Source organism: Triturus cristatus, chromosome 8, assembly GCF_964204655.1.
Source record: "Triturus cristatus chromosome 8, aTriCri1.1, whole genome shotgun sequence".
Taxonomy (NCBI): domain Eukaryota; kingdom Metazoa; phylum Chordata; class Amphibia; order Caudata; family Salamandridae; genus Triturus; species Triturus cristatus.
This window is the reverse complement of record NC_140591.1, coordinates 960,201,439-960,228,342: the sequence shown is the minus strand read 5'-3', so window position 1 is coordinate 960,228,342 and position 26,904 is coordinate 960,201,439.

The window sequence follows — 26,904 nt, the reverse complement described above, 5'->3', positions numbered from 1 at the left end:
TAATTTTTAAATGAACAGTCTGCACTGAAGATAAAAATGATCATAACTCGAACTTTGGTGTTAAAGAGATGCTATTCAGCATAGATTGAAAAGCGCACCACTGAACGAACATGAATTAACAACATAGGTGCATTCTGGGGCCTGTAGGAGATAACCTCAGGACACGTGACCACATGGATTTAAGCAGTGACATTTTACATCAGTTTGAACTCACCTGTGAACAAGGCACGATCGCCGAAACGCGTCAGGATTGAATGAGTCTACTGGCTGCCACTTTGATGATGAATAAAACAACAGCATGGTTTTAAATCGGAGTTGGGCTTCTGCAATTTTCTTCGCATTGCATGTTTCAACAGGATTCTCCATTCCTGAAGGCAGAAGCCGCCCTGCAGGGTTGGAGGCCCCCGGTAATGGAGTTCTTATTTGTGGATATATATATATATATATATATATATATATATATATATATAAGCTCAAAGTACCCTTACGTACAAGGAGCACTCGGGCCTCAGCTGCTCACAAGAAGCCCCAATAGGTAAGCACGCCTCCACCACCACGATTCCTTTCACTGTTTAAGCTGCCCTGGATGCCTGACGCGTTTCGAAGTGTCCCCACTTCTCTTCAGAGGCTTTGGCAGTTTAAAAAAGCGCTTAAGGCACCTCCCTCTTAATTGCATGGATGCACGCCCTGGATGGGCTTGTGGGACTTGTAGTGCCTTACGATGCGCAAATGTTCAGCTGGCGATATTTTAAGCCCACAGATGGGCCTCGCTGGGTGTGATTCGTGCAAGATCCATACGCTGCTGCCCCATGGTATTGGCCCATTGTATGGGACCGCATGGCCCCCGGTTCTCTCAGGGTGGTGCTCCTCCCGCGGCAGGGTCACCGCGTGAATATCAAAGCTCAAAGTACCCTTACGTACAAGGAGCACTCGGGCCTCAGCTGCTCACAAGAAGCCCCAATAGGTAAGCACGCCTCCACCACCACGATTCCTTTCACTGTTTAAGCTGCCCTGGATGCCTGACGCGTTTCGAAGTGTCCCCACTTCTCTTCAGAGGCTTTGGCAGTTTAAAAAAGCGCTTAAGGCACCTCCCTCTTAATTGCATGGATGCATGCCCTGGATGGGCTTGTGGGACTTGTAGTGCCTTACGATGCGCAAATGTTCAGCTGGCGATATTTTAAGCCCACAGATGGGCCTCGCTGGGTGTGATTCGTGCAAGATCCATACGCTGCTGCCCCATGGTATCGGCCCATTGTATGGGACCGCATGGCCCCCGGTTCTCTCAGGGTGGTGCTCCTCCCGCGGCAGGGTCACTGCGTGAATATCAAAGCTCAAAGTACCCTTACGTACAAGGAGCACTCGGGCCTCAGCTGCTCACAAGAAGCCCCAATAGGTAAGCACGCCTCCACCACCACGATTCCTTTCACTGTTTAAGCTGCCCTGGATGCCTGACGCGTTTCAAAGTGTCCCCACTTCTCTTCAGAGGCTTTGGCAGTTTAAAAAAGCGCTTAAGGCACCTCCCTCTTAATTGCATGGATGCACGCCCTGGATGGGCTTGTGGGACTTGTAGTGCCTTACGCGTCAGGCATCCAGGGCAGCTTAAACAGTGAAAGGAATCGTGGTGGTGGAGGCGTGCTTACCTATTGGGGCTTCTTGTGAGCAGCTGAGGCCCGAGTGCTCCTTGTACGTAAGGGTACTTTGAGCTTTGATATATATATATATATATATATATATATTATCTACTGGCGGTCGCCAGTAGATAGTTATAGTTAGGACCCTGTTTCCATAGGAAATCCGCAACATTCTATTTGGAATAACTTTGGCGCCGGTCAATGAATCCTCGCGAAATTTTCAAAATAGGTGGGGCGCTACGCTCCGCTCCTACCCTGAAAGTCTCGGGGGGATTCGTCAAGCGGGGGCTGAGAAAAAAGGGGGGTCCCAAAACGCGTTTTTCCCATGCATTTTTCCATAGGACCTTTAGACACAGCTACAGCCCGAACGGCTGAACAGAGTTACTTGAAATTTGGCAGAGAGGTAGTCCTCAGGTCAAGGAAGTGCCTTTTGTAGGTCTGGTGTAAATCTGTTCAGTAGTTCCTGAGAAAATAGCATTTAAATCAATATATATATGTGGGCGGAGCCTAACCACACATCTCATCCTGAGATCTGATTGGCTGTCAGCACTTCATCCAAGAAGTGTTGGCAGCCATCTTGGGACCAATATACATGATAGCACCTCATTAAAAAGCATTGCAGTTAATAGAAGATTTTAAGACTTTAGTTACATTATAAATCATTTGTTGATGGTACCATACTCATTTTAGGAATTGTGGTATGTTCTAAGGTGATTTCACCATGTGAAAAAGCCTTCTGCTGGGATATCATGATTGAGAGAAAAATATTTTCTCATGCTTTTACCACAGAGGTTTGGAAGGTGATCTATAAGCTAAACTGAGAGCTTATTTTCTGTAAATTCACATTATCTTTCTCAGTCATGTGAGAATGAAGTCTGACATTCTCAGTAAAACATGTACATCCAACAAGGGCAGAGACTGTCAGTTGATTCCTTTGTGTTCTACTGCAGCTTTCCAGAGTGTTCCAAAGAACTACTAGAGCGCTAACCGTCCTACTTATGATAAATGTATGGCACACCTGAAGCCATCTTGCTTGGATTAAAGTGGTAACTCTTAAAACATTTAATTTAAAAAGGAACAAAATGAGGTGGTTCATTTTTCCATAAAAAGTATGATTAGTGCTGCATAAAGAAAAATTAGGGCACATTTTGAGTGACTTCTCAAATCCTGGCATGCAGACTGAAACATGCACTTTCAATACCAGCAGCAGTTTTCCCTGGTGAGCAGTAGCTTTACTACAGTGATCTAATGAGCAAAAAGAGTGCTAACATTCTGATTTTATGGCAAATGTGTGACACATTTGAATGCCTTCTTGATGGAATCAAAGTAAAAAACTGAAAGTATTTCCTACTGAGGAGACTGCAGTAAATGAGGAAATTAGGAAACTTCATAACAAATAAGTCTCCCAAGATGGCCACCAGAGACAAAAGAGCCCAAATGTAGCCCAAATATCACCCAGATGTAGCCCAAGTATAGCCCAATGACAGAATGTCCAAGAATGTTCTTAAAAACAACTAGAGCACTTACTGTCTTCATTATGACAAAAGTATGGCACACCTGAAGCCATCTTGATTGGAATAAACTGGTAACACTTAAAACATTTAATTTAAAAAGGAACACAATGAGGGGGTTCATTTTGCCGTAGAAATTATGATTAATGCTGAAGAAAGAAAATGAGGGCACATTTTGAGTGACTTCTCAAATCCTCTTCTATTTCATTAAAAAATTCTGACATGCAGACTGAAACATGCACTTTTAATACCAGGAGCAGACTTCCAAGGTGAGCAGTAGTTTTACTACAGTGATCTAATGAGCAACTAGAGTGCTAACATTCAGAATTCATGGCAAATGTGTGACATATCTGAATACCTTCATGATGGAATCAAAGTAAAAAACTGAAAGCATTTCCGACTGAGGAGACTGCAGTACATGAGGAAATTAGGAAACTTCATAACAAATAAATCTCCCAAGATGGCCACCGGAGACAAAAGAGCCCAAATGTAGCCCAAAATCACCCAGATATAGCCCAAATATAGCCCAATGACAGAAGTGTGCAAAACACTTATTATTTTGTGTTTTTGCAGTGTTATATAGTGCAGACTTGTCAGGTATTGGAGTGCTTTACATGAGCATTGGTTACATCACACAAGAACAAATTCATTTTGGTTGTAGACATGGGGAGACTAAGTGATTTGACCAGAATCACAGAATGTCGAGCTGAAGCAGAAACTTCAACCTGGTTCCCCAGTTGCAAAGTCTGCAGTTCTGGAAGTAACACCACATCCTCTCCCCTAAGTGCAACATTTAATCAAGTTGTCAACTAGATAAAAAAACATAAAGATAACAAATAATTTAAAAGTGCTTTGTCGCTATTTGAAAACTCAGAAAATATGTCCTTATTTTAGTCTTTTAGAGCACTAACCATAATTTTGATGCCAATAAGACCCTCTCATATATGTAATTTCTAAAGGAATGCTCTAGGTATTACAGTTTTGATTACATCAAGATGATGTCAGGCGCTCCACACTTTTGTAATAAATATAGAATGTTAGCAATCTAGTTGTTCATTAGGATACTGTTGAGAGGCAGAGGCCAGGGGCACGGACTCTGAAAATTGAAGGCAGGTAGGAGGGTGCAAAGGCAACAATTTAACCACACTGAGCAGGCAGGAAGGGCCGTGGAAGCACAACAGACTATGGAGGGCAGTGGAAAGGGGGGCAGGGGCAACAAACCAACAATACAGGACTTGCAAGAGAGGCTGTTGGAGGGAAGATCTATTACGGGTCAAGGAAGCTAGGGGCGGTCCCCAGAGCCCCGGGAGCCACCACAGAACTGAGCAGGAGAGTGAGTCAGGGACAAAAGGGGCACCTTAATTTGAGCCGGGGTGCCTAGGAACGCTTGCTCCAAAAATGAAGAAAACAGACATATGAGACATGGAATTGGAGGCAGAATACAATGGCAGTTTAATGAGAAGATGCAACTTCAAAGAAACCGCAGAATAGAGACCTAAAGTACAAAATACAGAATCCAGATAATCATACAGCTGTCATGATATTCTCTGTATCTCAATTAATGGACTGACAGAGAGAGAGAGAAAACACATCTATAAATGCATCATGAGAAACAAGTTACACCAAGGAAAATGTTACCTAGGGACACTCACATTTACTCTTAGAGCAAGCATTCCTGCAATTACAATACAACATCTTTTAAATGCAAAAGTAAAGAGAACAATGGTTAAACATAACATGACATTTCATATAGGTAAAATAGAATAAGATACTTCAAGCAAAGCCGAGCAAGACATTTTAAGCAAAGGAAGACAAGAGCTCCCAGTTCTTGGGGAAAACCTGCACAGCCTGTTAACCTACATACAGACGGCGAGGTTGTCCATCGATATCTGTGGGTGCTCCCTTTTTATATCATTTTGTGGGCTCCTTTGCACGCTACATCTACCTACATATGCTACCCAAAAGCTTCGTCTGCAGATTTTACCAGACATTTCGTCATTTACCCACTTAATGCTGACAATGGACTGGGTGAAAAGGTCAGTCTCTCAGGCCAATCGCTTATCGTAAGTTCCATAGAGCAAGCAGAAAATAATGGGTATTGTACAGGAATTCAATATATTCATGTATAAAATCTCCTCAGTTCTCCTAACTTGACGCTCTGCGGTTGCCACTTCCTTAAAAGCGGGAAACCTGCCCAGGAAGCAAGTACCAGTCCAGGATGCAGCCTACTGTATGTCGACAGCTTCAGGGGGATGTTGAACTTTGATACCGAGCACGGAGCACTCGGGTAGGGTGGGGGCTACTAGTTTGGAGCAGAAGGCCTCGCAGACCTGCCTTCAGACTGCTATACACTAAAATTGCAGAGCTATGGTCAATTTAACAAAGAGGCCTACATATTGAACAGAAGGGCCTACACAGGGGTTTTATGCTGGCTGAGTGGTAAGGATGTCTCAGGATAATTATATAGCAACACAGGACCCGCTGGTCAATTTAATACGGCCTACAAATGCGGCTGGCAGGGCAAGGACAAGGGTTTCATACTTCAGGTGTGGACAGAACGGGCCAGGGGCCCCCTGTGATACAAAATCTACCCTCCTTCAAGGCTGTGGCAATGTAATAGACCATTGTGGGCAGAAGGAAGAGGCAATGGTAGTACAACCATACATGCCAACAGACCCGATTCAGCCAGGAAACGTCCAATGTTTTTAAGCTCAAATGGGCTTTATTTGATCTGTCTCCTGTCTACAATATCCTCTTTTTCAATGTAACTCAAAGGGGAAAATCAATACCCCGGTTTTTTTTCAAAATCTCCCTCTTACCAAGTTCAAAATGTTCGCAAGTATGGTACATTGGATCATGGAAGGAAATGGGATAGGGACATGGACTTGGATAACAGAGGACAAGAGAGACATGGAGAGGTGCACCAAACTGACCCTGCAGGGCAGGCATCAGGGTTTGCAGCAGCACAATACACCACACAGGGCATGCAGGACGGGAGTGCAGCACAACAATCCATAGAAAGCAAGAGGGAGGGGACAGGACCATGCACATGGACAACAGAGAACAGAGGGGCAAGAGGCAATGGTAGCTAGCTGACCATAATGGACAGACAGGAGAGAAGGCTGCAGCATAACAGACCATAAAGGGCAGGAGGGACGGATCAGGGGCATTACAATGGAACAGACAAGCCAGGAGGGAGGGAGTAGGGGTCTGCACATGTAAACAGAGGGCTGGGGGCAAGGGGGCAGGGCAGGAGCAGCAAGATGGCCATGGAGGTCAGGCAGGATGGGCACTAGAAGCAAGACACAACATGAAGAGCAACAGTGAGACTGTGATGGCATACACACAGACCATGGAGGGAAGGTGGGAGGGGGTCAGGGGCAGCTAACTGACCACACAGGGAAGGTGGGAGGGGCCATGGCAGCACAGAAGACCATGCATGGCAAGTGGGAGGGTTAGTGGCAGCACAATGGCTATGATGGGCAAGAAGGAGGGTGCAGGGGCATGCACAAAGGACGATGGAGGATAGAAGGGAGGGTCAGGACCTGTGCACAGACAAGAAAGTTCAGGGGAAGGGGCCTCACAACAGACCACACGGGGCAGGCAGGAGGAGCAGTTGCAGCACAACAGACCAGGGAGGGCAGAAGGGTGTGGCAGTACAATGGACCATGTGGGACAGGAGGAAGAGGATAGAGGCATGGCATGTGGACAGGCAGGGTGGAGGTGGCAGGGACAGGTTACAGTCATCTGACAATGCTAGGCAGGTGGGAGGGGAGTGGCAGCTCAACAGAACACTCAGAGTAGATAGGAGTGGCAGGTCCATGGGACATGGTGGGCAAAAAGGATGGAGCAGGGGCATGCACAAAGACATCGGAGGGCAGGGGGAAGGAGAATAGGGGCAGCAAGCTAAGCACAGAGTTTAAGCAGGAGGTCAATGATGGGGCATAGAATTGGGCAATGGAGGGCAGGAGGAGTGGACTGGTACATCATACTAAATTGAGGGCAGTGGCAGCACATCAGACCATGCATGGCAGGAGGGAGGAGGCTAGTCCATGGATTCACACAACAGAGGATAGGGAGGAGGGGGATGGGGCAGCAAGCTAACTGTTCAGAGAAGGCGGGTATTAGAAACTTTATTGTTTTTAAAACATTTTGTCTGTGCAAACTACTTAAAATATGAACAAGTATGCAGCATAATCTCACTTTTATTCAGGAAGAAGAAGACGTTAGTGACTGTGACTCCGGGCTCACTTGGCAAAATCACCCCCTGACCCTCCACCCCCTATCGCAAAATGTAATGCCCGTGAAAAGGGTAGGTGAACACAGTGTTATATAGAACATAGTCCTGAGAGCACGATTGAAAATGAAAACTAGATATAGTGTATGGTATAAACTATGCACCAAAAAGTGTGATATAAGATGAACCAGGCGTGAAATATAATATGCAATATATTGTGCGCAATGACAGATTCATTGGAGAGCGCGAGATAGCACAGGCACTAGCGTGTGCTATGCGATATGCGCCTTGGAGTGTAATATGCACAGGGCAGTGTTGTGTAACCTAACTAGTCTCTAAAGTTGTAATATAAAATATGTGCTGGGGAGTGTAACGTTGCATATGCACTGTGACAAAGATATGGATCCCAAATTGTAATATGTATGGCATAGCACTGTGCGTTATAACATAGGCATCGAGGAAGGCACGTTAGATGGGGCAATATAACCCGTGCGAAGACAAGTGTGGCATGACATTTTCACGGGGTGGTGTTACAGTGCACATGGGCTAGAGAGTGTCATAGCATATGCACTAGCTAGTGGAATACAATACAGAGGTGTGTGGCACTCGGCAGGCAATGGTGGGTGTAACACAGCATTGGGCTCTGTCAGGAGCGCGCTGTGACTCGCAAGTGATGTTCGTCCCCTTTCCAGAGAGTAAAATAAAACGTATTACACATCCGGCAGTGGATGTGTGTTTTATTAACTGTGAGGGGGGTTTCTTGCATAGTTTTGGTCGAATTTTTGTCGAATCCCCTTTGAATGGCTTGGTGTGCATGTGTATTAAATGTGCCCGTCAATAGCTACCCATGTTTGTATAAATAAACGACAAGGGTGTCTACCGGGATTAGGCACGGTAGAGCATCAGACATGTCAGAGCTTCACTAGTGGTGTAAATACATTCCACGTGGATTAATTGCATGCATAGTCGCCTTTTAATGAATATCACGCAAATCGTCATGGTGATAGGTACGTACGGTTTGTCCAGCATGTCCTAGGTGTGTCTATAAATATATATTTTTTAAAAATAATAAAAAACAGTGGCCGGCCCTGGGGATTGGGGTCAAAAAAATATAATTAGGAGACAGGCCCTGGGGGATGGGGTCATCAGGGCCAATAAATTAGAATAAGAAGGGGAACCACACAGCCCCCCTTCTTAAAAAAATAAAATAAATAAAAGACTGGCATCGTGCCGGAGGCCATGCCCCCTCCATGCAGCACTCTGCAAACGCGCCCCCAACAGGCATCTCCAGTATGCGCCAGGGAGCTGCGCTGCAGACAGGTGTTCTGAGGCCAAGCCCCTTTTTACACCTCTCTGCAACGCAGCTCTGTGGCGCTTACTGGAGGTACCTAGTGGTCTAGTGTGACCCTAGGGACCCTTAGGATTCAAGGGGACTTAATCTCTCAACTTAGAACAGCCACAGGGCGCGTTTACACAGTGGTGAAGGGAGGGGACGGGGCCTGAGGTGACGTGTGCAAACACGCACCATGGCACGTTTTAAATTGGGGATATAATTTCCCTTCAATACTGAGGGCCCCTGGGGGCTAACTAGCCCACCAAGTGCTTCCAGTAAGCGCCACTGAGCTGCATTGCAGAGAGGTGGTCCAGGCCGTGCCACTTTTTACACCTCTCTGCAACGCAGCTCTGTGGCACTTACTGGAGGTACCTAGTGGGCTAGTTGGACCCTAGGGACCCTCAGGACTCAAATGAACTTAATCTCCCAACTAAAAACGGACACAGGGCGTGTTTACACAATGGTGAAAGGAGGGGACGGGGCCTGAGTTAACGTGTGCAAAAACGCCCTGTGGCCTGTTTTAAGAGGTAGTTTTAATCCCCATGCCCTATTATATACTAGGGGCTTATAGAGGAGGTAAGGCTAATCACAGGGGGACCCCAACGCATAATGTTCCCTAGTGTATGTAGGTGTTTTCACTGTATTCTAAGTGTCTTTTAACATAGCACTGGCTCTAGGACTGGTTAGTCAGACTCAGTTACCACCAGTATCCGTCTGAAAAAGTTGAGGGTACAGGATGATTTTGCAACAAGGCTTCTTTCTGCTCTTCTTTTTGTTCTTTCTGCACGTTATCCTTCTTCCTGCACTTATCTTCGTATTTGAGGACTTCTGTTGCTTCTTTCTGCACTTCTTTTGTTTCTTTCTGTGCATTTTTTCTTCTTTCTTCACATGTCCTATCTCTGTAGGCATAGTTAGAAATTAGCATTTAAAAAACCTTTGAAATTAACAGAAAAAACCATAGGTTTCAGGCACGTTATAGTTAGGAATTAGCATTTAAAAAACCTCAGAAATTCACTGAAAAAACCATAGGTTTCAGGGGTGTTATAGTTAGCTGGACTTTTCACTTGTACAAAACCATTGAAATTCCCCCGTTATAGTTAGTTCAGCTAACTATAACTCGCGCGCCCGCAATGCACTGCTGATGACGTCACATATTACATCACTCATGACATGGTCAGTGACATCACTCATGACATCACTGATGACATCTCAAATGACATCACTGATGACATCACTGATGACATCATCCTTGTGATAGAGTGGCAGACCTCCTCTCACCCTAATATAACCTTTGATACACACATTCAAAAATAGAGACTAACATTTTCAAAACAATGGACATACCAATACCAGTTACAACAACCTCTTCAGTAATTCTAAGATCCACATACACATCCACTCATTCACCAACAGTCCAATACAGTCACTCATACATGTACTCACTCATCATATGTACTCATACACCTATACATCCTGTTACACAATGCCACTCATCCATAGTTACTCACACACATAGTCACTCATGCTAATAAAGAATCAAACATACATTTACTTGCATATACAGTTATACACACACCACCACACTTACTTCTACGGAAACTTACACATACTTAGTCGTTTAAACAATCACTTATAGAAACACATACTTATTCATACAGGAACTCTTTCAATCTCTCACTCTCACATATACTCACATATATACACCAATAGTCACATATACTAGTTTAAAACATATGTAGTTACTCATAAAGACACTATTGAGACAGTCATTCACTCACTAACACACCCATACACACACTCATCCACCCATACAGTCCTGCACACATACTGTGTTCAACACATACAAACAGTGAGTCACTCATTCATGCACCTATGCACTACGTAATACCCCCACCGAACCATGCAGACACTCAGACTGATACTCAAAAAACCAACTAATAACCTATATAGACACCCATGTAGCTACTCACCAACCCATGCAGCCACTTATACACAAAGTGAGAGACTGATACAGATATTTACATATTTAAACATTACTCACTAAGCCATGTATTCACTATGATACACTTAATCAGTCAGTTACACAATCAATTTTTCAAAAACAAATCATCCATTTAGACACTTATATACCCATTTATTCTTCCATCGACCTTGAGATATACATATATAAAACATATTTAATTTTCAGAATAACACACATTCACTGGATGATGTCATCAGTGATGTCATCAGTGATGTCATTTGAGATGTCATCAGTGATGTCATGAGTGATGTCACTGACCATGTCATGAGTGATGTAATATGTGACGTCATCAGCAGTGCATTGCGGGCGCGCGAGTTATAGTTAGCTGAACTAACTATAACGGGGGAATTTCAATGGTTTTGTACAAGTGAAAAGTCCAGCTAACTATAACACCCCTGAAACCTATGGTTTTTTCAGTGAATTTCTGAGGTTTTTTAAATGCTAATTCCTAACTATAACGTGCCTGAAACCTATGGTTTTTTCTGTTAATATATATATACATACATACATACATACATACATACATACATACATTCATATTCATATATATATATATATATCTCCTACTGGCGGTCGCCAGTAGGTAGTTATAGTTAGGTCCTAGTTTCTATAGGAAAAGTGTTCATTTATTTGCCAATATCTGTGGTGCCGTTTGACGAATCTTTGCGAAATTTTCAAACCTAACGGGGAGCTCCAGTCTGCTCCTGTCTTGAAAGTTTCGGGGTGATTTGTTAAGCGGGGGTCACGAAAAAAGTGGTCCAAAACATTTTTTCTCCATGTTAATTTCTAAAATAACTTTTGTCTCGGCTACAGCCCGAACTGCTGAATGAATTACACCAAATTTGGCAGAAGAGGTAGCTCTTGGTCCTGAGTGCACTCTTTCCTTTAAATGATGTAAATCCGTTCAGTAGTTCCTGAGAGAAAAAAAAATAACATTTTGATATCTGGTGACCGCGGTGGATTCGCGAACCCTCCCGATCATGAGCTTCATTCTTATTGGCTGCCAACTATCCAAACCAGGAAGTGTTGGCAGCCATCTTGTGACTCGGTAAAACTGAGTCACAAGAAAACAGTACAAAGAAATATAAAAGGCAAGACAAGGGGGCAGGGGTGGGCACCCCGGGGCATTTCCTATTATGGGGTGGGGGGGCCTCGTGGGCCCCCCCAAGCCCTGGGGACTGCCACCTCCTCGGGGCTATATGAAATAGTAAGTGTGGGGGGCTTGAGCCCCCCACAGAGCGCGTGCAACACCACCTCCCCAGGGCACTAATTATTGAAGCACGGGCATCTGTTGTGGACCCCCAGGGTCCACCACCTCCTTGTTGGGAGGGGGCTGCGCAACCTCCCTCCTGGAGCCTTCCATATCCCTGGGGACCACCACACCCCAGGACTGGCTCCAGCAATGTCCCGGGGTGCCCACCCCTGGGACATTGCAGTTTGCAATGGCAGGATGGGAGCATGGCTCCCGCCCTGTCATTGCAAACTGTGCTTCGCTTCATGGAAGCAAGAGCAGAAAACCTGCTCTCGCTTCCTGAAGCAAAACATGTTGCTTTTGGACAAGGGGAGCTGCATGTCAGTAGCTCCCCTTGTCCAAAAGCAATGCCGGCTCCTACATGAGGCGGGGAGCCAGCTGGGACCGCAGGGGAATTGGGGCTCCCCCATGGTCCCCATTGTGAGGGCTGACCCCGGTGGATGGGGTCCCCAGGGTCAGATGTGGTGCAGGGAAGGGGAGCAACGTGGCCCTCCTCCCTTAATGAAAAAAAAATAGAAAGAGGCCAGGCCCCGGGGGCTGGTGTTCCCGGGGCCAATAGTGTCCCAGAGAGGGGCCCCATGTGACCCCTACTCCCATAAATAGTAAAAAAAAACAAGACCAGGCCCCGTGGGCTGGGGTCCCCGGGGCCTGGCCAGAAGTTAAAAAAAAAAGGGGCTCAGGCCCTGAGGGATAGGACCCCCAGGACCCAAAAAATAGGAAGGGAAGGGGGGCCACACAGCCCCCCTTTTAAAAATATCAAAAGTATAGAAAAACAGCATCTTGTGGGAGGCCCGCCCCCCTACCTGCACCACTCTGAAAACACGCCTCCTGGCACATTCTGGGTTGGGATATTGAGTCCCCTCCAATCTTAAGGGTCCTTAGGGGCCAACTAGCCCATCAGGTACCTCCAGTAAGCCCCACACAGTGGGATTGCTAAGAGGGGGTCTGAGGCCACACTCCTTTGTTCACCACTCAGCAAACGCGCCTCTTGGCACACTGCTGGTGGGTGATGAGGTCCTCTTGTGTCCTGAGGACTTCATCCCCCCCAGCAGTAGTGCACCAGGCAGCACGTTTTTAGAGTGGTGTAAAAAGGGTGTGTGGCCTTGGACCACTCTCAGCAATACAGCTGTGTGGGGCTTCTTGGAGGTAACAGAAGGGCTAGTTGGTACCCATGGTCCCTCAGGAGCCAAGGGGACTTCCTCCCGCAACTAAGAGCACACCAGGAGGTGCGTTTGCAGAGTGGTGGACAAAGGACGTGTGACCTGCGTCCACCTCTCAGCAATCCTGCTGTGTGGAGCTTACTGGAGGTAACAGGTAGGCTAGTTGGCCTCTAACTACCCCCAGCAGCGAAGGGGACTTCACTCCCCATCTAAGAGTGCGACGGGGAGTGCTTTTGCAGACTGGTGGGCAAAGGGGGCATGGCCTGCTATGAGAACATTCCAATGCTGCTATGTGGAACTTACTGGAGGAAATAGGAGGGGTAGTTGCCCCCAAGGACAACCTTGGGGGCAACTACCCCTCCTGTTACCTCCAGTAAGTCCCACACAGTGGGATTGCTAAGAGGTCTTCAGAGGCCATGCCCCCCTTTCTCTACCACTCTGCAAACGTGCCTCCTGGCACACTACGGGTTGGCGGATGAAGTCTACTTTTCTCCTGAGGGCCCAAGAAGCCCTCCTGGTACCTCCTGTAAGTTCTATGCAGCAGGATTCCTGAGTGGTATTTGGAGGCCCAGCCCCCTTTCTCCACCTCTCTGCAAATGTGACTACTAGTTAAAGAAGCATTTGCAATGTAATAGGTTTTGCATTTGCGAGAGTTAGAGCTAGTGGCATTGTAAATGTAAAAGTGTTTTATTAATGTTTCTTGGAGTGGAGCGGATGTAGTAGGTTGTGTGTTATGGAATTATGTGGTAAATTGTGCAGTGAAATTATGTGGATAGAAAGTATGTGGTATTTAGTGTATAGGAATTATGTAGAGTGGGATTATGTGTTATGGAGAGGAATTGTGTGGTTTGATAGTCTGTGTTGTGGAGTGGTAACCTCAGGTTTAGTCTTCCTAGTTTCCATTGAAGCTAAACTATAAACCCAATGAGACGAAAAAAAGCCTCTTTCTGTATTTTTGTTGCTTCTTTCTGCACCTTTCTTTTTCTGCACTTCTTTTGCCTCGTTCTGCACCTCTTTTGCCTCTTTCTGTACCCCTGTTCCCTCTTTCTGTACCTCTCCTGCCTGTTTCTGCTCCTCTCCTGCCTCTTTCTGCAATTCTCTTGCATCTTTCTGTATCCCTCTTGCCTCTTTCTGTACCTCTGTTGCTTCTTTCTGCACTTCTCTTGCTTCTTTCTCCACCTCTGTTGCTTCTTTCTGCACCCCTCTTGCCTTTTTCTGCACCCTTCTTCCCTCTTTGTGCAACTCTCTTGCCTCTTTCTACACCTCTCTTCCCTCTTTCTGCACCTCTGTTCCTTCTTTCTACGCTTCTCTTGCCTCTTTCTGCACCCCTCTTGCCTCTTTCTGCACTTCTGTTGGCTCTTTTGCACTGCTCTTGCTTCTTTCTGCACCTCTCTTGCCTCTGTCTGAACCCCTCTTCCCACTTTCTGCACTTCTCTGTATGCAGCCCTGTTTTCTCTTTCTGCACCTCTGTTGCCTGTTTCTGCAACTTTCTTGCCCATCTCTGCAGTTCTCATGCCTCCTTCTGCACCTCCTTTGCTTCTTTCTGTACTTGTCTTCCCTCTTTCTGCACCTCTCTTGCTTCTTTGTGCACTTCTGGTGCTTCTTTCTGCAACTATCTAGCTTCTTTCTGCACCCTTCTTCCCCTTTTCACATCCATCTTGCCTCTTTCTGCAGTTCTTTTGCCATTTTCTGCACCTTTCTTGCCTCTTTCCGCACCTCAGTTGCCTCTTTCTGCACTTCACTTGCTTCTTTCTACACTTCTGTTGCTTCTTTCAGCAATTCTCTTGCCTCTTTCTGCACCTCACTTGCTTTTTTCTATACCTCTCTTGCCTCTTTCTGCACCTTTCCTGCCTGTTTCTGCACATCTCTTGCCTCGTTCAGCACTTCTCCTGCTTCTTTCTGCACCCTCTTGCCTTTTTCTGCAGTTATCTTTCTTCTTTCTGCACCTCTTTTGCTTCTTTATGTACTTTTCTTGCCTCTTTCTGTACCCCTCTTGCCTCTTTCTGCACCTCTGTTGGTTCTTTCTGTACTACTCTTCCGTCTTTCTGTACCTCTGTTGCAAATTTCTGCATCCCTGTTGCCTCTTTCTGTACCCCTCTTCCCTCTCTCTGTACCTCTCTTGCCTCTGTCTGCACACCCATTTCCTCTTTTTGAACCCCTTTTGCCTATTTCTGCAACTATCTTGCCTTTTTCTGCAGTTCTCTTGTCTCCTTCTGTACCTCACTTGCCCCTTTCTGCACTTCTCTTGCTTCTTTCTGCATCCTTCTTCCCCTTTTCTGCACATCTCTTGCCTCTTTCTGCACCTCTCTTGCCTCTTTCCACACATCTATTGGCTCTTTCTGCACTCCTCTTCCCTCTTTCTATATCCCTCTTACCTCTTTCTGCACCTATGTTGCTTCTTTCTGCACTGCTCTTGCTTCTTTCTGCACCTCTCTTTACTCTTTCTGCCTCTCTTTACTCTTTCTGCACCCCTCTTACCTATTTCTGCAATTCTCTTGCCTCTGTGTGCACCCCTGTTCCCTCTTTCTGCACCTCTTTTGTCTGTTCCTGCAACTCACTTGCCTCTTTGTGCAGTTCTCTAGCCTCATTCTGCACCTCTGTTGCCTGTTTCTGCACCCCTCTTGCCTCTTTATGCAGCCCTCTTGCCCCTTTCTGCACCCCTCTTGCCTCTTTCTGCACCTCCGTTGGTTCTTTGTGCACTTCTCTTGCTTTTTTCTGCATCTTGCTTGCTTTTTTCTACACCCCTATTACCTCTCTCGGCCCATCTGTTGCTTCTTTCTGCACTTCACTTGCTTCTACCTTTTTGTACACAAATTTACAGAGTATGCTGTTTGAAACACAGGTAATCAAATAATTGTATGTTTATTTTTATGTAACGTGTCACTAGGTAAAAGCAGAGACAAACGCATGCATACCTTCACAAACTTGGTCATACTTACAACAGTGATATGCTTAGGATTGCTGTTTTACATTTGGTAGGCCTAACATTCTGAGCAGTCGATGAATATTGAACCTTCGAAAGAAAAGTGAGGTTTAAGACATGTTGGGAGATGGATTAGTGACTAGGCTACTTTGTATGTGTCTGTTGTAAGGTACAGTCAAAGTAGGCCTCTTTCTACACCTCTGTTGGTTTTTTCTGCACATCTCTTGCTACTTGCTGCACATTTCTTCCTCTTTCTGCAACTCTCTTGCCTATTACTGCACTTCTCTTGCTTCTTTCTGTGCCTTTCTTCCTCTTTCTGCACATGTCCTACCTATGTAGGCATAGTTAGTAATTAGCATTTAAAAAACCTTAGAAATTCACTGAAAAAACTCAGGTGTCAGGGACGTTATAGTTAGAACTTTTCATTCAAAAAACCTTTGAAATTCACTGAACAAACCATAGGTTTCAAGGACGTTATAGTTAGAAATTTGCATTTAAAAAACCTTCGAAATTCACTGAAAAACGACAGGTTTCAGGGACGTTCTAGTTAGAAATTAGCATTAAAAATCCTTATAAAAATCACAACTTTCAGGTACGTTATAGTTAGTTGGACATTTCACACGTACAAAACCAGAGAAATGTGTCCGTTATAGTTAGTTGAGCTAACTATAACTCACGCTCCCGCAATGCATTGCTGATGACGTCACATATTACATCACTCATGACATGGTCAGTGACATCACTGATGACATCACTAATTACATCTCAAATGACATCACTGATGACATCATCCACGTGATCATCTGATGCACCTCCTCACACCCTAATATAACCTTTGATACACCCACTCTAAAATACAGACTACCATTCTCGAAACCATAGACACACCAATACCACTTAGTACATACCAACTCACTGTTTTATAGGTCTACACACATGCACTCACTCACTTATACAGTCACTCATACACTCAGTCACTCATCAATATAGCATCTGATCTATGCACTCATACACCATACAGACACTCACACACCGCCACTCACCCAGAGAGTTACTCACACACCTAGTCAGTCATTCAAAAAATCACACTTCCATTTACTCACCTACACAGTTATACACACACCACCTCACTTATTCATACAGAAAGTAACACATACTTACTCTCTTATACAATCACTGATACATGCATACACTCATCCATACAGCCACTCTCACAACCACTCACTCTCACATATAGTCAGTTATATACTTCAACACTCACATATACTGCCTTTCACATATGTAGTTACTCAAGCTTATACCACTGAGACATCCATTCACTCACCAACTCAGCCATATGCACGCTCACTCACCGATACAGCCCCTCATAGATGCACTCATGAACCCATACACCCACTGAATCAGCCACTCACATATCCATGCGGGGAGTTACACCCCCACCCTCCCACACAGGTACTCAGGCACTCATCAAGGGTACTCAGACAACCAATCATTAACCCATATAGACACTCATGTAACTACTCACCAACTCATGCAGCTACTTACACAGCAACTGACAGACTGATACAGACATTCACACAGATTAGTCATTCAGCCATGCATTCACTAAGACATGTTTAATCATTCACTTATACAGTCAGTCACACACCCACTAAATCATCCATTCAGACACTCACTCATTCTTCAACACACCTTTGCATATCTATATATAACATTCTTAAACTTTTTAAAATCACCCAGTCTCTGGATGATGTCATCAATGATGTCATTTGAAATGTCATCAGTGATGTCACTGACCATGTCATGAGTGATGTAATATGTGACATCATTAGCAATGCGTTGCGAGGGCCAAGTTATAGTTAGCTGAACTAACTATAACGGATGAATTTCTCTGGTTTTGTATGAGTGAAATGTCCAACTAAATATAACGTCCCTGAAACTTGTGTTTTTTTCAGTGAATATATATATATATATATATATATATATATATATATTATCTACTGGCGGTCGCCAGTAGATAGTTATAGTTAGGACCGTGTTTCCATAGGAAATCCGCAACATTCTAATTGGAATAACTTTGGCGCCGGTTGACGAACCCCTGCGAAATTTTCAAAATAGGTGGGGCGCTCCGCTCTGCTCCTACCCTGAAAGTCTCGGGGGGATTCGTCAAGCGGGGGCTGAGAAAAAAGGGGGTCCCAAAACGCGTTTTCCCCATGTAATTTTCCATAGGTACCTTTAGTCCAAGGTACAGCCCGAATGGCTGAACAGAATTACTTGAAATTTGGTAGAGAGGTAGTCCTCAGGTCAGGGAAGTGCCCTTTGCAGGTCTGGTGTCAATCTGTTCAGTAGTTCCTGAGAAAATCAAAAGTAAAATCATATATATATGTAGGCGGAGCCTAACCACACATCTCATCCTGAGATCTGATTGGCTGTCAGCACTTCATCCAAGAAGTGTTGGCAGCCATCTTGGGACCAATATACATGATAGCACCTCATTAAAAAGCATTGCAGTTAATAGAAGGTTTTAAGACTTTAGTTACATTATAAATCATTTGTTGATGGTACCATACTCATTTTAGGAATTGTGGTATGTTCTAAGGTGATTTCACCATGTGAAAAAGCCTTCTGCTGGGATATCATGAGTGAGAGAAAAATATTTTCTCATGCTTTTCCCACAGAGGTTTGGAAGGTGATCTATAAGCTAAACTGAGAGCTTATTTTCTGTAAATTCACATTATCTTTCTCAGTCATGTGAGAATGAAGTCTGACATTCTCAGTAAAACATGTACATCCAACAAGGGCAGAGACTGTCAGTTGATTCCTTTGTGTTCTACTGCAGCTTTCCAGAGTGTTCCAAAGAACTACTAGAGCGCTAACCGTCCTACTTATGATAAATGTATGGCACACCTGAAGCCATCTTGCTTGGATTAAAGTGGTAACTCTTAAAACATTTAATTTAAAAAGGAACAAAATGAGGTGGTTCATTTTTCCATAAAAAGTATGATTAGTGCTGCAGAAAGAAAAATTAGGGCACATTTTGAGTGACTTCTCAAATCCTCTTCTATTTCATTAAAAAATTCTGACATGCAGACTGAAACATGCACTTTCAATACCAGCAGCAGTTTTCCCTGGTGAGCAGTAGCTTTACTACAGTGATCTAATGAGCAAAAAGAGTGCTAACATTCTGAATTTATGGCAAATGTGTGACACATCTAAGTGCCTTCTTGATGGAATCAAAGTAAAAAACTGAAAGTATTTCCTACTGAGGAGACTGCAGTAACTGAGGAAATTAGGAAACTTCATAACAAATAAGTCTCCCAAGATGGCCACCAGAGACAAAAGAGCCCAAATGTAGCCCAAAATCACCCAGATGTAGCCCACATGTAGCCCAATGACAGAAGTGTGCAAAACACTTATTTTGTGTGTATTTGCAGTGTTATATAGTGCAGACTTGTCAGGTATTGGAGTGCTTTACATGAGCATTGCTTACATCACACAAGAACAAATTCATTTTGGTTGTAGACATGGGGAGACTAAGTGATTTGACCAGAATCACAGAATGTCGAGCTGAAGCAGAAACTCCAACCTAGTTCCCCAGTTGCAAAGTCTGCAGTTCTGGAAGTAACACCACATCCTCTCCCCTAAGTGCAACATTTAATCAAGTGGTCAACTGGATAAAAAAAACATAAAGATAACAAATAATTTAAAAGTGCTTTGTCGCTATTTGAAAACTCAGAAAATATTTTAGTCTTTTAGAGCACTAACCATAATTGTGATGCCAATAAGACCCTCTCATATATGTAATTTCTAAAGGAAATGCTCTAGGTATTACAGTTTTGATTACATCAAGATGACGTCAGGCGTTCCACACTTTTGTAATAAATATAGAATGTTAGCAATCTAGTTGTTCATTAGGATACTGTTGAGAGGCAGAGGCCAGGGGCATGGACTCTGAAAATTGAAGGCAGGTAGGAGGGTGCAAAGGCAACAATTTAACCACACCGAGCAGGCAGGAAGGGCCGTGGCAGCACAACAGACTATGGAGGGCAGTGGAAAGGGGGGCAGGGGCAACAAACCAACAATACAGGACTTGCAAGAGAGGCTGTGGCAATGTAATAGACCATTGTGGGCAGAAGGAAGAGGCAATGGTAGTACAACCATACATGCCAACAGACCCGATTCAGCCAGGAAACGTCCAATGTTTTTAAGCTCAAATGGGCTTTATTTGATCTGTCTCCTGTCTACAATCTCCTCTTTTTCAATGTAACTCAAAGGGGAAAATCAATAACCCAGTTTTTTTTCAAAATCTCCCTCTTACCAAGTTCAAAATGTTTGCAAGTATGGTACATTGGATCATGGAAGGAAATGGGGTAGGGACATGGACTTGGATAACAGAGGACGGGAGGGACATGGAGAAGTGCACCAAACTGACCCTGCAGGGCAGGCATCAGGGTTTGCAGCAGCACAATACACCACACAGGGCATGCGGGACGGGAGTGCAGCACAACAATCCATAGAAAGCAAGAGGGAGGGGACAGGACCATGCACATGGACAACAGAGAACAGAGGGGCAAGAGGCAATGGTAGCTAGCTGACCATAATGGACAGACAGGAGAGAAAGCTGCAGCATAACAGACCATAAAGGGCAGGAGGGACGGATCAGGGGCATTACAATGGAACAGACAAGCCAGGAGGGAGGGAGTAGGGGTCTGCACATGTAAACAGAGGGCTGGGTGCAAGGGGGCAGGGCAGGGCAGCAAGATAGCCATGGAGGTCAGGCAGGATGGGCACTAGAAGCAAGACACACCATGAAGAGCAACACTGAGACTGTGATGGCATACACACAGACCATGGAGGGAAGGTGGGAGGGGGTCAGGGGCAGCTAACTGACCACACAGGGAAGGTGGGAGGGGCCATGGCAGCACAGAAGACCATGCATGGCAAGTGGGAGGGTTAGTGGCAGCACAATAGCTATGATGGGCAAGAAGGAGGGTGCAGGGGCATGCACAAAGGACGATGGAGGATAGAAGGGAGGGTCAGGACCTGTGCACAGACAAAGTTCAGGGGAAGGGGCCTCACAACAGACCGCACGGGGCAGGCAGGAGGAGCAGTTGCAGCACAACAGACCAGGGATGGCAGAAGGGTGTGGCAGTACAATGGACCATGTAGGACAGGAGGAAGAGGATAGGGGCATGGCATGTGGACAGGCAGAGTGGAGGTGGCAGGGACAGGTTACAGTCATCGGACAATGCTAGGCAGGTGGGAGGGGAGTGGCAGCTCAATAGAACACTCAGAGTAGATAGGAGTGGCAGGTCCATGGAACATGGTGGGCAAAAAGGATGGAGCAGGGGCATGCACAAAGACATCGGATGGCAGGGGGAAGGAGAATAGGGGCAGCAAGCTAAGCACAGAGTTTAAGCAGGAGGTCAAAGATGGGGCATAGAATTGGGCAATGGAGGGCAGGAGGAGTGGACTGGTACATCATATTAAATTGAGGGCAGTGGCAGCACATCAGACCATGCATGGCAGGAGGGAGGAGGCTAGTGCATGGATTCACACAACAGAGGATAGGGAGGAGAGGGATGGGGCAACAAGCTAACTGTTCAGAGAAGGCGGGTATTAGGAACTTTATTGTTTTTAAAACGTGTGTCTGTGCGAACTACTTAAAATATGAACAAGTATGCAGCATAATCTCACTTTTATTCAGGAAGAAGAGGTCGTTTGTGACTGTGACTCCGGGCTCACTTGGCAGAAACACCCCCTGACCCTCCACCCCCTATCGCAAAATGTAATGCCCGTGAAAAGGGTAGGTGAACACAGTGTTATATAGAACATAGTCCTGAGAGCACGATTGAAAATGAAAACTAGATATAGTGTATGGTATAAACTATGCACCAAAAAGTGTGATATAAGATGAACCCGGCATGAAATATAATATGCAATACATTGTGCGCAATTACAGATTCATTGGAGAGCGCGAGATAGCACAGGCACTAGCGCGTGCTATGCGATATGCGCCTTGGAGTTTAATATGCACAGGGCAGTGTTGTGTAACCTAACTAGTCTCTAAAGTTGTAATATAAAATATGTGCTGAGGAGTGTAACGTTGCATATGCACTGTGACAAAGATATGGATCCCAGATTGTAATATGTATGGCATAGCACTGTGCGTTATAACATAGGCATCGAGGAAGGCACGTTAGATGGGGCAATATAACCCGTGCGAAGACAAGTGTGGCATGACATATTCACGGGGTGGTGTTACAGTGCACATGGGCTAGAGAGTGTCATAGCATATGCACTAGCTAGTGGAATACAACACAGAAGTGTGTGGCACTCAGCAGGCAATGGTGGGTGTAACACAGCATTGGGCTCTGCCAGGAGCGCGCTATGACTCTCAAGTGATGTTCGTCCCCTTTCCAGAGAGTAAAATAAAAAGTATTACACATCCGGCAGTGGATGTGTGTTTTATTAACCGTGAGGGGGGTTTCTTGCATAGTTTTGGTCGAATTTTTGTCAAATCCCCTTTGAATGGCTTGGTGTGCATGTGTATTAAATGTGCCCGTCAATAGCTACCCATGTTTGTATAAATAAACGACAAGGGTGTCTACCGGGATTAGGCACGGTAGGGCATCAGACATGTCAGAGCTTCACTAGTGGTGTAAATACATTCCACGTGGATTCATTGTATGCATAGTCGCCTTTTAATGAATATCATGCAAATCGTCATGGTGATAGGTACGTACGGTTTGACCAGCATGTCCTAGGTGTGTCTATAAATATATATTTTTTAAAAATAATAAAAAACAGTGGCCGGCCCTGGGGATTGGGGTCAAAAAAATATAATTAGGAGACAGGCCCTGGGGGATGGGGTCATCAGGGCCAATAAATTAGAATAAGAAGGGGAACCACACAGCCCCCCTTCTTAAAAAATTAAAATAAATAAAAGACTGGCATCGTGCCGGAGGCCACGCCCCCTCCTTGCAGCACTCTGCAAACGCGCCCCCTGGCGAATTGTAAGTTGGGGAATTAATTCCTCTTCAATACTGAGGGTCCCTGAGGGCCAACTAGCGCAACAGGCATCTCCAGTATGCGCCAGGGAGCTGCGCTGCAGACAGGTGTTCTGAGGCCAAGCCCCTTTTTACACCTCTCTGCAACGCAGCTCTGTGGCGCTTACTGGAGGTACCTAGTGGTCTAGTTTGACCCTAGGGACCCTTAGGATTCAAGGGGACTTAATCTCTCAACTTAGAACAGCCACAAGGCGCGTTTACACAGTGGTGAAGGGAGGGGACGGGGCCTGAGGTGACGTGTGCAAACACGCACTATGGCACGTTTTAAATTGGGGATATAATTTCCCTTCAATACTGAGGGCCCCTGGGGGCTAACTAGCCCACCAAGTGCTTCCAGTAAGCGCCACTGAGAAGCATTGCAGAGAGGTGGTCCAGGCCGTGCCACTTTTTACACCTCTCTGCAACGCAGCTCTGTGGCACTTACTGGAGGTACCTTGTGGGCTAGTTGGACCCTAGGGACCCTCAGGATTCAAATGAACTTAATCTCCCAACTAAAAACGGACACAGGGCGTGTTTACACAGTGGGGAAGGGAGGGGACGGGGCCTGAGTTAACGTGTGCAAAAACGCCCTGTGGCCTGTTTTAAGAGGTCGTTTTAATCCCCCTGCCCTATTATATACTAGGGGCTTACAGAAGAGGTCATGCTAATCACAGGGGGACCCCAACGCATAATGTTCCCTAGTGTATGTAGGTGTTTTCACTGTATTCTAAGTGTCTTTTAACATAGCACTGGCTCTAGGACTGGTTAGTCAGACTCAGTTACCACCACCATCCGATTTTGCAACAAGGCTTCTTTCTGCTCTTCTTTTTGTTCTTTCTGCACGTTATCCTTCTTCCTGCACTTTTCTTCGTCTTTGAGGACTTCTGTTGCTTCTTTCTGCACTTCTTTTTTTTCTTTCTGTGCATTTTTTCTTCTTTCTTCACATGTCCTATCTCTGTAGGCATAGTTAGAAATTAGCATTTAAAAAACCTTTGAAATTCACAGAAAAAACCATAGGTTTCAGGCACGTTATAGTTAGGAATTAGCATTTAAAAAACCTCAGAAATTCACTGAAAAAACCATAGGTTTCAGGGGTGTTATAGTTGGCTGGACTTTTCACTTGTACAAAACCATTGAAATTCCCCCGTTATAGTTAGTTCAGCTAACTATAACTCGCGCGCCCGCAATGCACTGCTGATGACGTCACATATTACATCACTCATGACATCACTGATGACATCTCAAATGACATCAGTGATGACATCACTGATGACATCATCCTTGTGATAGAGTGGCAGACCTCCTCTCACCCTAATATAACCTTTGATACACACATTCAAAAATAGAGACAAAAATTTTCAAAACAATGGACATACCAATACCAGTTACAACAACCTCTTCAGTAATTCTAAGATCCACATACACATCCACTCATTCACCAACAGTCCTATACAGTCACTCATACATGTACTCACTCATCATATGTACTCATACACCTATACATCCTGTTACACAATGCCACTCATCCATAGAGTTACTCACACACATAGTCACTCATGCTAATAAAGAATCAAACATACATTTACTTGCATATACAGTTATACACACACCACCACACTTACTTCTACAGAAACTTACACATACTTAGTTTTTTAAACAATCACTTATAGAAACACATACTTATTCAAACAGGAACTCTTTCAATCTCTCACTCTCACATATACTCACTTATATACACCAATAGTCACATATACTAGTTTAAAACATATGTAGTTACTCATAAAGACACTATTGAAACAGTCATTCACTCACTAACACACCCATACACACACTCATCCACCCATACAGTCCTGCACACATGCTGTCTTCAACACATACAAACAGTGAGTCACTCATTCATGCACATATGCACTACGTAATACCCCCCGAACCATGCAGACACTCAGACTGATACTCAAAAAACCAACTAATAACCTATATAGACACCCATGTAGCTACTCACCAACCCATGCAGCCACTTATACACAAAGTGAGAGACTGATACAGATATTTACATATTTAAACATTACTCACTAAGCCATGTATTCACTATGATACACTTAATCAGTCAGTTTCTCATCAAATCGAGAATTATCATTTAATATATGCACTCGCCTCTCGCCCTGAACTCTCGCTGCTCAACCCTGCACCATGACTGACTTCGGGGCCTGCCTTGCGGGCGACTGTGCCTCTTGCAAAAGGTGTTCTTGGATCCCCCTGTCCAGAACCAAGTCCTTCAAAGAAACCTTAGACATATATTAACCCCTTCAGTGCCCATGACGAGCTGGACTCGTCATGGGCTGCGGTGGCGCTGTGCCCATGACGAGTCCAGCTCGTCATGGACTCCGCCCGCTAATGCAAAGCGCGGCACTGGGCGGGGAAAGGGGCGGGCATGCAAGGGGTTAAATGATAATTCTCGAGGAACCCACGAATTGTTGGATATCGTTTAAGTGATACCAGATATAGAAATCTTCGCCCTGACGAAGTTCCTTTTGGAACGAAACACGTTGGCTGATGTCCAAATTTTAAAATCGAAAATAAAGAATATATTTTGGAGTACATCTGGGACTATCGGACTTCATTCTGGTGCACCGTCCTAATCTTGAACTAGACGTGATATGTTTCTAAGTGCTCTGCTCTAGCATTTTGTTTTATACAAGTGTCTAAGTGTCCTGTGTACAGTATAGAATAAAAAAGCGCGTTTATCATACAGTGACTAAGCAACCTACTATGACCTGCATCAGAGTGTCTCCCTCATCTATATATGAACTAGACTATGATTGTATGTCTGACATAACCCATTGTGTACGGGAAATGCGGGACCCACTTCTGTTCTATCTTTAACCTATGTGTGTCCACAGCTCTTCTTCTCTGTTGAGGCCCCATGGTACACAAGTCCTCAATTTCAAAATGTACCTTGATTCGAGTTGCCACAAGGATCTAATTCTGTCCCCTCCTCTTTCTCTGTGGGCCACCTGGTCAATACAAAAGAAGCTTAGCATGTCGCTGGTACTGTTGTGTGTCTCTGCAAAGTGTCTTGCTTCCGGATATGTGACATCTTGGTTCCATATGGCCCGGGTATGTTCCATCACCCATTTCTTGGCAGGGTAGACTGTACTGCCAATGTATTTCTTCCCACATGGGCATATCAGTCAATATATCACAAAATTTGAGTTACAGTTAAGTAACTTTGTGATACTCCTCCGCTCTCTTTTGCCTGGTATCTCATAATCCCTGACTTTCACACTGTTCCTGCATGCTTTGAATCTAGTACATGGCTAGAACCCTGTCACATCTGTTTTTGTCACTGGCTTATCAATATAGTGAAAATGCACCAGAAAATCTTTAAGGGACACACTTTTTCTATGAGTAACATAGGATACTCCAGTGTTTCTGGATAAGACCGCAAATCTGGCTTGATTCAGCAGAAACATTCAAGCCTTGTAGTGCCCTCCTCCTCTCTTTGTCTTTGCTTTGAGGTACGGAGTTCTTGTCAGTATTTTTTCTGGACCTTATTTGCTGCCTTTTTTAACACTTTATCAGAATAGCCCTTTTACTTAAATCTGCTGAGGGCCTCTCTTTCTGCTTCAATTAATCATTGTGCTTCACCCATGATCCAGTGCTCAGAGATCAATACATTTGCAATGAATAAGGCTCAATTACATTACCCAACAGGTCTGTTCATGCTGGGTTCAGTGTAATGCAAAGTTTGAACCTAACTTACCCAATCTCCGACTGAACTTGCA